Source organism: Epargyreus clarus, unplaced genomic scaffold (assembly GCF_041222505.1).
Source record: "Epargyreus clarus isolate Ecla_fem2 unplaced genomic scaffold, WU_Ecla_fem_2.2 ptg000007l, whole genome shotgun sequence".
Lineage (NCBI taxonomy): Eukaryota > Metazoa > Arthropoda > Insecta > Lepidoptera > Hesperiidae > Epargyreus > Epargyreus clarus.
The window spans coordinates 2427738-2441108 of record NW_027332215.1 but is presented as its reverse complement, the minus strand read 5'-3'; the positions used below and the strand labels follow the sequence as shown (position 1 = coordinate 2441108).

Below are 13371 nucleotides of genomic sequence, written 5' to 3'. Positions count from 1 at the left end.
TACCATAAAGTTTAAGTGTGAGTGCCTACAACTGTGTTGTTACTGGACCTATGAACTCAGTTTGCCAATATTGTGATGAAAGCAATTTATGATGAAAATCAGTAATTGCCTAGAGAAGTCTTCAGGAAATGTATCATTCTGCAATGCAACTCTTACATTTGTTGACAGCTAACGTTTATTTACATAGCACCATAGATTTGACGATTTGAGGAAAATGTTTATTTCATCGGCAACAGTTGATCTTGGAGTTACTGAATGTTTGGCGGAAAACGCCAGACAGTAAAATCATTCCGCCTCCAAAACATCTTGCTGTCATCAAAGAATGTTGCTGCTATTCCAGAAGAAGCAACTGCTACCGCAATGTTGAATTACGTGTGAAATTACAGACATAAGGATTGTCCTCCCAGTTCCACCGGGGGTTTAAAAAAAATAAACTCCCATTTCCATCATAAATTGCTTTCATCATTTCAATGCTTTACAATATTGGCATTTCCATCATAAATTGTTTTCATAATTTCAATGCTTTACAATATTGGCAAACTGAGTTCATAGGTCCAGTAGCAATACAGTTGTAGGCACTGTAATAAATTGATATATTGTAACAGAAAGCAGCTTGATTCAAACTTACACCTTTATTAGTCGAATGTCGCGCTTCACGTGTCTGTCAATTGTTTTGCCTTTACAGAACCCCTCCTCTAATACTTAAACTTTATGCTATATTTTACTGTGGGCACTCAATAATAGAACCATATAAACCAAATAAACAAGTAAAATACTAATAGTGCTAATATTAATCATGTATTTTGAATTATACAGTCATTTAAGTTAATCAGTGCACAATCAATAACACAGCACAGCACGAAATCATTTAAAAGTTTCTTATTAATAACAGAATGAGGCTTTAAAATACAAAATTCTCGTAGACGTCTATATAATATATGAAATTAAATATATGCATATGAAAACTTGCTGTTTTGTTTTGATTACATCCGGTTTTGATGATTTAGAGTGGACGAATCACTCAAGAGTCTTACTAAATTAATTCCTTTTTCTCAATAATACCGCTCTAATATGTTTAAATCCTTCTTTTAAAGTTTATGAAATTTCGGTTTAGGAACGTGTATAAGCAAAATTGTTAGGATATTTAGCGATCGTACTTGTATACATCGTCACTGCATACGTCTTGTAATTTGTCATTTGTTTAAATTTTAGTTATAAAAGCTAAATAACTCCTAATTTTCTTCTGAAGATTACGTATTATGTGTCGCCGTCAGTGTAGCGTTGTTTGTTTACAGTGTTTACGTTACGTCACAAAATGTCACATGACTGTCTGTTTTCGTACCTATATCAATTCATTAAAACACTCCCAAAAAGTGTTAAGTAGCCAATTACGTACATTTTTATCTTCGTTTTATAGTCGTGGTTGGTTGAATTAAAATAACTACACTTGAAACGTATGAACAATTTTGTTTAAAGCAATACTGGATAGCAGAAAAAACAGACAGAAATGAAGAAATCACGTATCATTCAGAATAATAAAATGTATTGAGACGCGGCGTAACATAACAGCCGAATCAGGGATACCGTGGGGACCCACGCCTCCCTTGCACAGTTTGCATCTACCAAGCCACGCTTTCAATTTGCCCATAGACACATTGGATTACAGAGTAGACATCCCGTTAATATTTGTAATTTGTAACAATAATCGAATCTAAAGTACTTAAATCAAAGGACTTTGTTAGAAAATATGGTAAGAATGAACGATAATTCTAAGATCCATTTTACACAGAAAATAAAAATACCAATAATATCAACAACAGGTACCTATCAATATCAACCAAAATATTTTAAAGTAATATTTTTAATGTAACGGACGAAGTACCCAAACGAGAATGCAATCCAACTTATGTTGTCACTATCAACCGCAATATATGAATATGCAACTAGGACTGCATTTAGAGATCTGGAAGCCATATATAAGGGAGAATCGTGAGCCAGTGATTACTTTCCGAATAAAAGAAAATATTTTTCGTTAAAATTGCAACTTTATTGCTAACAAATGAAATAATTTCAAAATATAATGTAGTTATTAGTTGCATTTTGCATCTAAGAATGCAAAAATTCTGGGAAAAAAAGTAAAAGTTGTTCAACCGTCGAATATGGGATATTTGTATCAAATACAGCCAATATAAAACTTACTGAAAAAAAATGTACTGAATTACAAGTGTACATTGCCCAAAAACGTATGTCTAGTTATAAGAGGGTTTCAAAAAAGTACCACACTTACTACTTAGAATGGAAAAAAATAACTTAAGGCTGTGTTTGCATGTTAGGGAAGGGTGTCGTGGTACATACGGGACACTCTGCGTATAAAAATTGTTACTACACCATCTTGTGCAGGGCAAACATCCTTACTAACTGGACTAAATGAAAAACTGTAGAATAACTGATTAAATTATCATTTAGATATTATTTTATGTATACTAATGTAAATTATTTTACATTTTTTTAGATTGACAGCTTAGCGTTAACGAAATACACTCTTCGAATTTGGTTGTGTTACAATGATGTTTATAATATGGCTGCTCAATGCTCCATAGATATAGGATGTCAAAGATACACAATGTCAGTTAAAACGCATAACCAAATTTGATATGTGTGTGTGCATAATAGTGTTGTTACCTTCATACTTTTTATCGATTGACATCCAGTAATTAGTTTGACAAACTTGGCGTGGCAATGTAGATTTCGTTTCCAAATTATTACACAAATTAATAAAATACTATATTTTTATAGATTTATTAATATTATGAAATATAAATTAATACGACAACTTCTTGGTATAAAACATTTTTCCTCAAAATGTTTGTTACATATTATCAAGTCCGAGTCCATTCGGGCCGATTTATTATTCTTATCCACCTTTCACGTACCTCAGTTGATCGACGTGGTATCCTTGAAAAAATGTATGTGATACAAATATTATTCGAGTTATAGTAATGTAAAAATCCAGAATATGTAAATTCTGTTCCAATACGTCAATAAAGTTTACTTTTCTACTATTTTTGTTTTACGTTTATTCTATTTTTGTGATGCATGAAATGATCTTTACTATTATATCATCGACACATCATCGATATAATATGACGTCACCATTTTGTCAGGCCCTAGCGTAAATCAATAATTTACTTATCGTATTTTTTTTGGTAATTTTACATGAATTATACGTATTTATAACAAGATAAATGAATATAAAATTGTAACAACTATGCATGAAACCAATTAACATGAAATTTGACCAAATTTTGCTTAAAACCCTGCGATAGAAAAATCGTATTTACCTGTGAATCGTGTACTTCTGTGGATTGTTTTTCCTTGTAACGGTACACTTGACAATAGAGCAATACACCATTGTAACACAAATTCAGCAATATATTAGTAGTAGTAATTATTTTAGTAAAGTGTGGTACCTAATTAAAATCTAAAAATATCCCTATTTTTTTCATGGTTCCTTTACATCTTTTAACCAATTTACATTTCAATGTGATAGACCAACTATCTGATAGTATTTAATAGAAAAAATAAACACTGCATCACCAAATTTGTACACGCAGTTAACGAAAGCAGATGAAGAGGGCTGAATTTCTCAAAAAATCTAAAACAATTGATAGTGCAAAAACGGTGACACTTTTACTAAGGTATTTTTTTTTTCAGAGACGTCAGACCCTCACCTATGTTCTCCCCAAGTTTGTCGTGGTACTTACGGGACACCCTATATAAGATAAGCATCATGGTCGTAATTTTAGGTTTACTTTATTTACATAATATTCGAACAGCGACATCTATTATCACCATTTGAAGCAACACGATAACTGATGAATTCAAAAGTAGTTCTTCAATAGATGGCAGTATGCTTTGTTTCATGTTTGCGTATGTTGTGTCTCACTCGCACGTCAGCATGTACATTGGGGTGTAAGCGAGATAAAATGTATCAATAGGACCAATTTTTTTCTGTATTTGCGTCTCACGCACACATCGTTGCACATATTGAGAGTGAGGGAGATGCATAATAATAGGAATATCTTTGGAAGAATGACCTCTAATTTATGTTACCCTAGTACTTGTGCTGGTACATTGTAACATCGCGTGAAATATTGAATTTAAATTACTACTGAATATAATTTATCAGAACATGTATAAATCGCACTTATATGAAACTGAAACAATACGTGTTTCAGTTTCATATAAGTAGACACTAGAAACATGTGGATAAATAATATAATATGAATTTGAAAACCAGAGGTGTCAACTTGCGCGATTAATAGAGGTTCTATTTCTATTTTGTTGGTAGATTTTGTTTCGAGACTGCAACCGCTGCAACTTCATACTGTAACTTTGGTGTGACAATCTTAAAATTTCATTCTCATCATATTTTCATAACGCGCCCAAAGAAGTATAACTTCTATAAATTAACCATTTATGCGTGCGCAAGTACCATCGTACCCGTTTAGTTCGATTTTTGAACGTATACAATCTAAGTCATTCAAGACGCCGCCATGTTGTTGTGGTACATAATAATAAATCAAAGATATTTTGTTGTTGTGCGCAGCGAGATAAAAAATAGCAAATTATTAGTTTTCCTGAAATTACGATATTTTTCTCCTTATTTTGGTAAATGTACAATTTATAGTCCAAATTGAAACATCTCCTTTAACATTAATTTATTAAAATCGTAAAAAGTAGACCTTATTTTATTTGTCAGTAAAATTTCACATCATTATTAGATATTCGTAATAATATGACAAATATTGAAAAGCATATTCGTTAAAAGTTTCCACTTCTTTAGTAATTTTAATAACCTACCAACTACCAACATTGTGATGGCCAGTGGCGCCCCCGCTACGCGCATACATAAGTTTACCGGATGATAGAACAAATCTGTCAAAGAGGCGCGGTTATAACGTACATCGTACTGTCGTCACTAGATGGCGTTCTTTGAAAGTCATATTCGTAACTGATGAAAGTGGGCAAAATGGATTCCTATGAAAACTGCTAAGTTATATTTAAAAGACAAAACTAGTTAAAGTTATTTTTATAAAATAGAAATACTAGAAGATATTTCCCAATTCGTTCTTTTATATAGTAAGGTAGGTACTTAACTATTCGATTCCAATAAGTTTAACACTGGGTACCTACAGGTAAGGGTAGACAGGTAGAAATAAGTTTAAAATACCAGAAATCACGATAGGGCTAAATTGTTTAGGCGAAGAATTCCAGTAACCATCTCTCGGCCTGCGGCGACAGTCTCGACATAGGTAGCGATCGCTTAGCGACCGAATTCGGTTGATAAGTCTTACCGATCGTAATTTAACGATTTTTGGTAGTCTCGACTATGAAAACTAGCGACTGTCATCGCAATCATATCGACTCCATTTGTCAACTTTACGATATTCGCAAAACATTTATCGTGTAAATTTGACAGTCCGATAAGTGATCGTTACGATCGTTAAGGTATTTAAACTACAATTATTCCCAAAAAAAAGTCATATTTAACTTAGGCGTATTTAGCTTATAATATTTTTGAACTTGAGCATCGTCGCAAAACGGTAAAGCGGCGACGTATCATGAGAAATCGACGTAATGAATAAAATTTGGATGAAGTTATGTTTCTGAGGCTATCACGTTTTGATTTACAATAAAGAATATTTGTACTGTATTCATTGATTCATTTATAATATATTAGGTGCTGATAAGGGGTACCCTTAGAGTCTTGGGTGATGACACCTATAAAAAAAATCAACAAATTTTCTTGAGCATAATATATGTTTATTCTCAAAATATGGACACAATAAAAAACATTATTGTTTTTCTTCTTAACCATCTTATTTTTGAGACATCCCCATTTTATTCATTGCCTCTGCCAAAAGCATCGTGGCTTCTGCTTGCTCCTTATCTGCTTCAGCGTACATGTTGGAGGGCTCCGCCTGTTGATAGTTGACAAACTTTAGGTAATCACATACAAAATTTTAACTATATTAAGGGATTAATATTATAAAAAGTACTTTCTACTTACTTTTTGGAATTCGACGTAGATGTCATTTGCGAACACCCCGGCCGTTGCAACACACTGTTGCCGTCGGCGCACCCATTTTACTTTACAACGACTTTACTTAAAGACTCCAAAAAACTGAACCACTTTTTTGTTGGCGTATAATCAGTTTACAATGTTGACATTGTCTCCATAACCTTTCAAACAGATTCACATAGCAAACGTCAAATTGGCTAGTGTTGCAGTAATATACATTATAATGTCCACTGATTTTATTACAATTCTAGATATATTAAAACTATATCACTAAAATGAATCAGATTTATAAAAACATATTTACTTTTTCACATACTTTTTTAGTAATTGCCAAAATTAATTAATTAGTTTTATTAAATTAACTTCACCAATTCTGCCTTACATTTTTTAAGTTGCAACATTTCTTGATATAAATTGTCACTGCTATGAATACGGATTTCGCTATCGTACCCACGTTTCAAGTACCGACTTTGCGTGGAATTTGAGTAGTCGAGACTTGCATTTGTCGTAAAGAAGATTTCTGCAAGCGATATTTTTCGTTAAGATTTAGCGATCGATAGTTAACGTCAGATTCGTTACGAATGTCTAGACTGCCGCCCCAGATCAGACTTTTGACATTATTTGTCAATATTTCTTGCCAAGATGATTCCACAGGGTCCTAATAAGAATACTGAATTTCTTTTTACAATAGGTATGCGATGTTTTTATAAATTTTGAAACTGAATGGGGATCTCACTCGTGCCTGAGATTCAAATCCTGCTCCTCACGCATCACAGACTGATAGTATTAATAAAATAATGTAAATAATCCAGTGTGCCATCAATCTTATTCACTATTACCTTATAACACAAGTAGAACAACGCGAAAAAACGTTATCGTGAAAATAAATTTAAAAATAATATTATTTCATTATAACAAATAAGAAACATTCGCATATTAAAGACAATGAAACCCGTAAAATAAATATATCAGTTACTGTATTTCACAAAATATATTTGAAATAATGAACTATCATCTTAACATCATTGAAGTTCAGGAACGCGACATTGTGTGAGCGTTTCGCAGCTTCACAGCCACCCTTGCGTTCAAATAATCAATAATGTTTGATGTTCGAAATAATTGAATAAAGACTCACCTATTGTCCTAGTAGCAGCTACCACTTGCCACAATAAAACACTTGACACGATTTAAGTTGCCACTAATTGTATATGGTTAAAATAAGGAAATGTTCATATTATAAAACTTCAGCGCACCGTACCGCGCAACTCATGCGAGGCGTCCTTTCGTACTGACGCGTTAGTTGCGCAGAAGGACCTCCCGACACGAATGATCCCGAATACTCGAGAATCGCTCCCATATCAATCGATATCGAATCGTTCTTTCGTTTCCTACTTAGCGACGGTATCACTAAGAATAGAATGATAATGTTACTTAAATTAAGTTCTCTTATTAGAAAAAAAATCACTTTTTTATACGAGTGCAGCTTAAAAGAGGCGTGTTGGAAAACAAAATAAATAATAGTTTAAAAAACTAAAAAACACGCTTTTATGATAAAATCAACTAAAAAGTAGGAAATAATTTTCAATCTAGGAATCAATTAAGGAACAGTAAATAGTAATGTAAGTATTTGTTGTTACAGCGGCCACCATTATGCATCCTCTGTAAAAAAAATAAGTGTCTATCTATTACGGTTTAAAATATGTGACACACAAACAGACAGCGAAGGGTTCAGTTTTACCCTTTGTGTATGGAATCTTAAAAATCATTCTACCAGACGGCATTATATATATGTTTCAGAACATTTGAGTTGTAGGGAAATAACATTAATATTTTCAACACTTAAAATCACGCTATAACAGTTATTGAAATCAAAAAGTAATAATTGTTGTAATCTAGTAACTTTGCGATGAACTTTCTCTAAGGCGCTCGAACAATCTCGCCTCGAAATCCTGAGAATGTTGATAAGGACAATGGTACAAATTTTGTACCATTGTCCTTATCAACATAAAATCGTGTATTGTCATTGGTTTTCGATAATTCTTCAAAATTTTCAATTAAACTGAACGTTCAAAGTGAATAGAAATCGTGTTCAAAGATTCCGTTACGTAGTTACATACATACCTACATACATACAACCCAAGCTAATAAATAAAAAAAGCGTGTTAATAAAAATATTTTTAATGACAAAGAGTTTAAGAGTAAAGAGTTTCAATTCGGAGTAAAAAGCGTGGGGTGCTTGATATTGTAAAGGTTACAATCATTCTATTGGCAATTATCTATGAGAGAATAGTTATGAACCGCAGTAAAATGCACCCCACGCTTTTTATTCTGAATTGAAACTCTTTACTCTTAAACTTTTTGTCTTAATAAATATTTTCTAGTTTTTAGTTCGATTAGCAATAAAAGCGTGTTATTTTAGTTTTTAAACTATTATTTATTTTTCATTTTTTAGTCTGTGACAAACTCATAAATTGAGGAATGAATTAATCTAATAAGGATAATGGGAGACTTTTATCAAATTATTGCATTGTCATCGGTCCTTGATACGTGTGCAAAGTTTCAAATTAATCAGAGTTATGAAAGTTGGTGAAAATTATGCTCAAAGATTCAATAACATACATATATAGGAAAATAGATACAAGCCAAGCTAATAAAAGCGTGTGAAAAACAATTATCAGGTGTTACACTAGTAACATATTTATTAATTAATTCCAATATTTAAGACTACGTATTTTTTTGCCGAGCAATGGTTTTAATCATCAATTGAGCAAATCGTAAAAAGGAATTTTGAAATATGATAGCACAGCGCGACCGAGGAGGTACCACCATCACACCTATTTCTAGCAGTTATGCGTTTCGCTGAAATAGTTGATTCTATAAAAAATACAGTAATCGATTTTAGTATAAGTGAATTTCTGCCAATCCAGGTTAATTTTGATATCGGAACATCACTAAACGAAGCAACGCACCCTCGCAATCTAGGGGAGATTGTTAGGGTGCGTTGCTTCGGTTAGGGGTTGCCAGATAGGGGAGTCATGTTGGCATGTTATTAGGACTTTAAAATTGTTAAACATCTTTGTTGAAAATATTTTATGCGTATTCAAATTAATCACAAATTATTATTGGTACCTGATCCAAACATTAAATAATTACAGATTATTAAAGTCACTCACAGACTCACAGTGTAGGCTTGATTTCTTGAAACTAAAGAATGAGGTTTCATTAGTATAAAAATAATTGTAATAAATTAAATGATGTGAGGAATTGAAGTATAATTATAATTGTAACTAATGCTTTTGGATAACTGTGGATCGATCAAAGGATAAAATATAACTGGTATTTTATTATGTTTTATATTTCTAATGAAAGGTGTGATTGTTTATTGAATTTATTAGATTTTAAAAGTTCTTTATAACTTTATTTTAAGGCGAATGAAAGCAGGGCCAGGTAATCTGATGTTTTCCGGAGTTTTGATTTAATATTTTATTTTATTTTATAAGTTTTTATACACAGAGAAAGTAATAAATAAATAACATAAAAGAAACACAGTACAAAGGACTACTTATTTCACAATGAAATTTCTTCCAGCAGCCCTGAGATTGGAAATCTCACACGAAAACAAATTCAGCGCGCAAAAATAAAATAATAACAATCTACTAAGGTTATAAATACGGATAAATATATAAATACATACGATAGATAATACTAGCTTTTAACCCGCGGCTTCGGTCGCGGTCTAAGTTTTTATCTGTTCCTTCGGGAGCAGTAGGTACCTTTCTTGGGGCTTAAGGTATCCATGTCCTTTTCTGAACGCCTGATAACATGTATCAACTTTCATGTAGAGGTGAGCCGTATATACTGAAAAAGGTTCAGGGACTAGGTATTTTACCGTACTAGGTAGCACCTATTACAACTTTTAAAATACTCGATCCACCTAGTTCCATCTTGTACCTATTACGGGCAGCGGTACTTTCATCCAAAGGGAATATAATCTTTTTGGTTGCGCGTCACCAGCAATGTCTGCGTTAATTTTTAAATTTGTTTTTTTTTTTTAATTTGAACCTTATTTCTATGCAATAAAACTAACGTAATCCGCACTAATGTTTGTCTAAATTATTGAAGAGTCACTCTTTTGAATTTGAACCTTATTTTAATGCGAATAAAAGTAAAAACTAATGAAACACGAACTCATGGGCATGCAAAAATAAACTTGTCCTTTTTAACTACACCTAGTCGCTTCATTATTACTAGTGAGTGCGCGTGCAACCCTTACCACTCTTACGTATCGATTACTAGCAAGGCATAAAAGGCACGAACTAGCTTCCTAGTCCAAGAATAAGTACCTAGTCCAAGACTAAGTACCTAGTCCAAGAATAACTTATCTTATAGAATACCTAGCTACTATAACTTATAGAATACCTACCTCACTTATAGAATACCTTGTCCAAGATTAAGTACTTAGTCCAAGATTAAGTACCTGGTCCAAGACTAAGTACCTAGTCCAAGACTAAATACCTACTAGATCAATAGATATTTCCAAGAGGTGACCAAATTTTATTTTATTTTATTTATGGGACTAGGTGGTGCTGGTATTTGGATCACGTATTTTTAAATACTAGGCACAGGCATATCTAGTCTCAAATTTACCTAGTACAACCCATCTCTACTTTCATGACAAAAATTATGTAGTTAAGGCATAAAAGTGTGGTATATTAACAAGCAAACAAACTCACATTTAAATTGATTGTATTACTTAGGGTTCTTACAGGTGTGTGAAGTTAATTAACCAGTACTTAGCATAGTGTCGTAGTAGTCCTTCAGTTTGTCATTTATCATTACTTTCCAGAATTTGATCCTTATAAGCAACACTATCAGATAGTGGAATAATATAGAGGATGATTTTTTTCCAAAATGAACTCATTCGATTCCCGGCTAGGAAAAAGATATTTTAAAAAAGTAATGACGCAGTTTTAGTTTTTGTCAAAATCTTATAGTAATAGTAATAGTTTCGGACTTGGCCCTGAAGGCCCGTTTGTAAAATTCACCCTGTATAGATATGCGTAGGTTGTGGAAATTTCTATCTTTTTGTGTTTTTTTTGTTTAAATTTCTATTACAACTTCCAAAATTAATCTGCACGGACGGTTACTATGTTAAAATCAACATTCTTATTTTACTATCAAAATAAACGAGCTTACAAAATAGCAATTGCTACTTTGAAATCTCTGATATACACTTATAATATCGGTATAGATACTTCGCATGAGTCATATTTAAAAATTCGCTTCCAAATATAAAGTTAAATCATATAGGTAGAACCGTCGCAGTCATCAAAAAATACTTTCAAAATATTATATCAAATATTTTGAATACACATTTATTAGCTCTATATAGCTTGCAATTCATAATGTAACAATTTAAGGTACAGTCGCAGGAAGCGAATTTAATTTCAGAAAGATAAGAAAGTACCGTTAAAGAAAGTTATAGTTAATTTTTAATACGTTAGTATGTAACTGTAAAAATCCTTAGGTATTTCCGATTTGAAAACTGGTCTATCAGCATGAGAGATCAATATTTTTACAATAGATACTATGCTTTTATTAATTTCACGTTATGGTAATTGGTAATGTTATAATTGGAATCGCGAGGCAATAATAGTACTTAAGTCGCGTCGTCTAAAATAGTTAGTCTCATATGAATATCATCACATTGTAAGTTAAAGAAATAATAAAATATTTCATACCCTGTTTTTCTTGCTATCGTGGTGGCAATGTAGCAGTTATTTCGATTGGTTTCATTTCGATACCCCAAAAACATAACGCAGTATTTTTAGTTACGTTTCTTACGAAGAGAGATCAGAAACACCGTAACTCTAGATTCAATATAAGACGAGTATCAACGGTTCACTCTTATTTAAGAACACATACTTAAGTGGGGAAATGGTAAGAATTATTTTGAGGTGGAAGCGCCGGGCTTATTATAATTGGGTGTATACAAATATGACGGTCCCGCTTAGACATCTAAAATTGCATAGGACTAAAAGAGACGAAGCCATAAATGTATCTATTGGGTGGGGATACGTGGCCACCCTTCGTGAACGCAGATGTTTAAGGGCCTTACCAGTTCTTTTATCACATCATAACAATATCCAAAACGACGGTAATCTGAGGACGGAATGTACAACACAACAAAAGCCCCATACAAAACTTCGGACAAAATAATACGGGATTAGGTATCAATTTAACGGATGATTTAATCATTTTCAAGCCGGCCTGAGCAGCTGAAGAAATAATAAGTACGTACTCAACAACAAAAGATGGATTACAAACGAACTTTTAGGGGCTATTACAAAATGCACACATTGAATACTTGTTTAAAATGGTGAAAGGATTCTGTGCTCTTAGTCGGGCGATCCAATAGGATGATCTCGTAATAATAAGGACTGGAACTTGTTTCAATAGTTTCGCTTTCAAAACTTAAACGGCTCAATTTCTATGTAATTATTTTTATACCAAGGTCCGAGGTTCGAATACCAGTTTGGTGCCAACGATGTGTAAAACTTGTTAGTGTTTTTTTATTAAGGCGCTACACATATTACGTATGATAGATCAAAGATAAATGTAAATATATATAAATATGGTAGACATCTTGTTTATGTAAGTAAGTAACAAGCGCCTCAATATTCTGGCTTGAAGGTAGGTAACGTAGTTCTTTTTTAAAATTTAAGTAGCAAATAACAGTACTGTCCACCTTATGGTAAGTGTCACTGTATCCTAGGGACATTTGTAACCAGGTATAGGTACAACAAGGGTTCTCCTGAAAACGGATGTGTTGTGTACTCCTGAAGATTAGGATGGTCGTTCACGTGTACGTCAGCCGACATCCTACTTATATCAGATCTTCCATCTTAGATAAGGTATGATACTATTTGAGATTTTTACCGATTTGTGTTCTTCATTACTTTCAAATGGATGGAGCAGGAATATCACAATTTTGCCTTAGTTTTGTAAGCATCTGTGAAATGCAAGATCACAAGTGAAATTACCTAGTATTGTCGGAAAAATTCGAGTCTTAGGTACTATGGCGATCCTATGACGTTAATCAAACAAACAATCAACCAATAAAAAAATGGATTATTAATTAATCAACCCAACGTAAATTAAGAAAATAGCGTTAATAAAAATAAATTTGTAATGAACCCGTGACATAACATAACGTGACTTTAACGTTGCTTCATATAAGGTTATTCTATAAACATTCAGCTAAGTGTAATTGTACACGGACCTTA

General features: G+C 32.7%; 1 protein-coding gene and 1 long non-coding RNA gene across 3 annotated transcripts in view; both read right to left on the bottom strand.

Annotated features, from left to right (window-relative positions):
* Positions 1-7361, bottom strand: part of LOC140743082 (uncharacterized) — a 40654-nt gene extending 33293 nt beyond the window's left edge. For both annotated transcript variants that reach the window (XR_012102370.1, XM_073074148.1), the window contains exon 1: positions 7221-7361. The gene's annotated coding sequence lies outside the window, so the exon portion shown is untranslated. The remainder of the gene's footprint in view (positions 1-7220) is intronic.
* LOC140743081 (uncharacterized) lies at positions 5805-6681 on the bottom strand. The gene is made up of 2 exons (XR_012102369.1): positions 6074-6681; positions 5805-5984 (listed from the first exon to the last, which is right to left on the bottom strand). It is a non-coding gene; the product is annotated as an uncharacterized LOC140743081 (long non-coding RNA).
* Positions 7362-13371: the final 6010 nt, after the last annotated feature.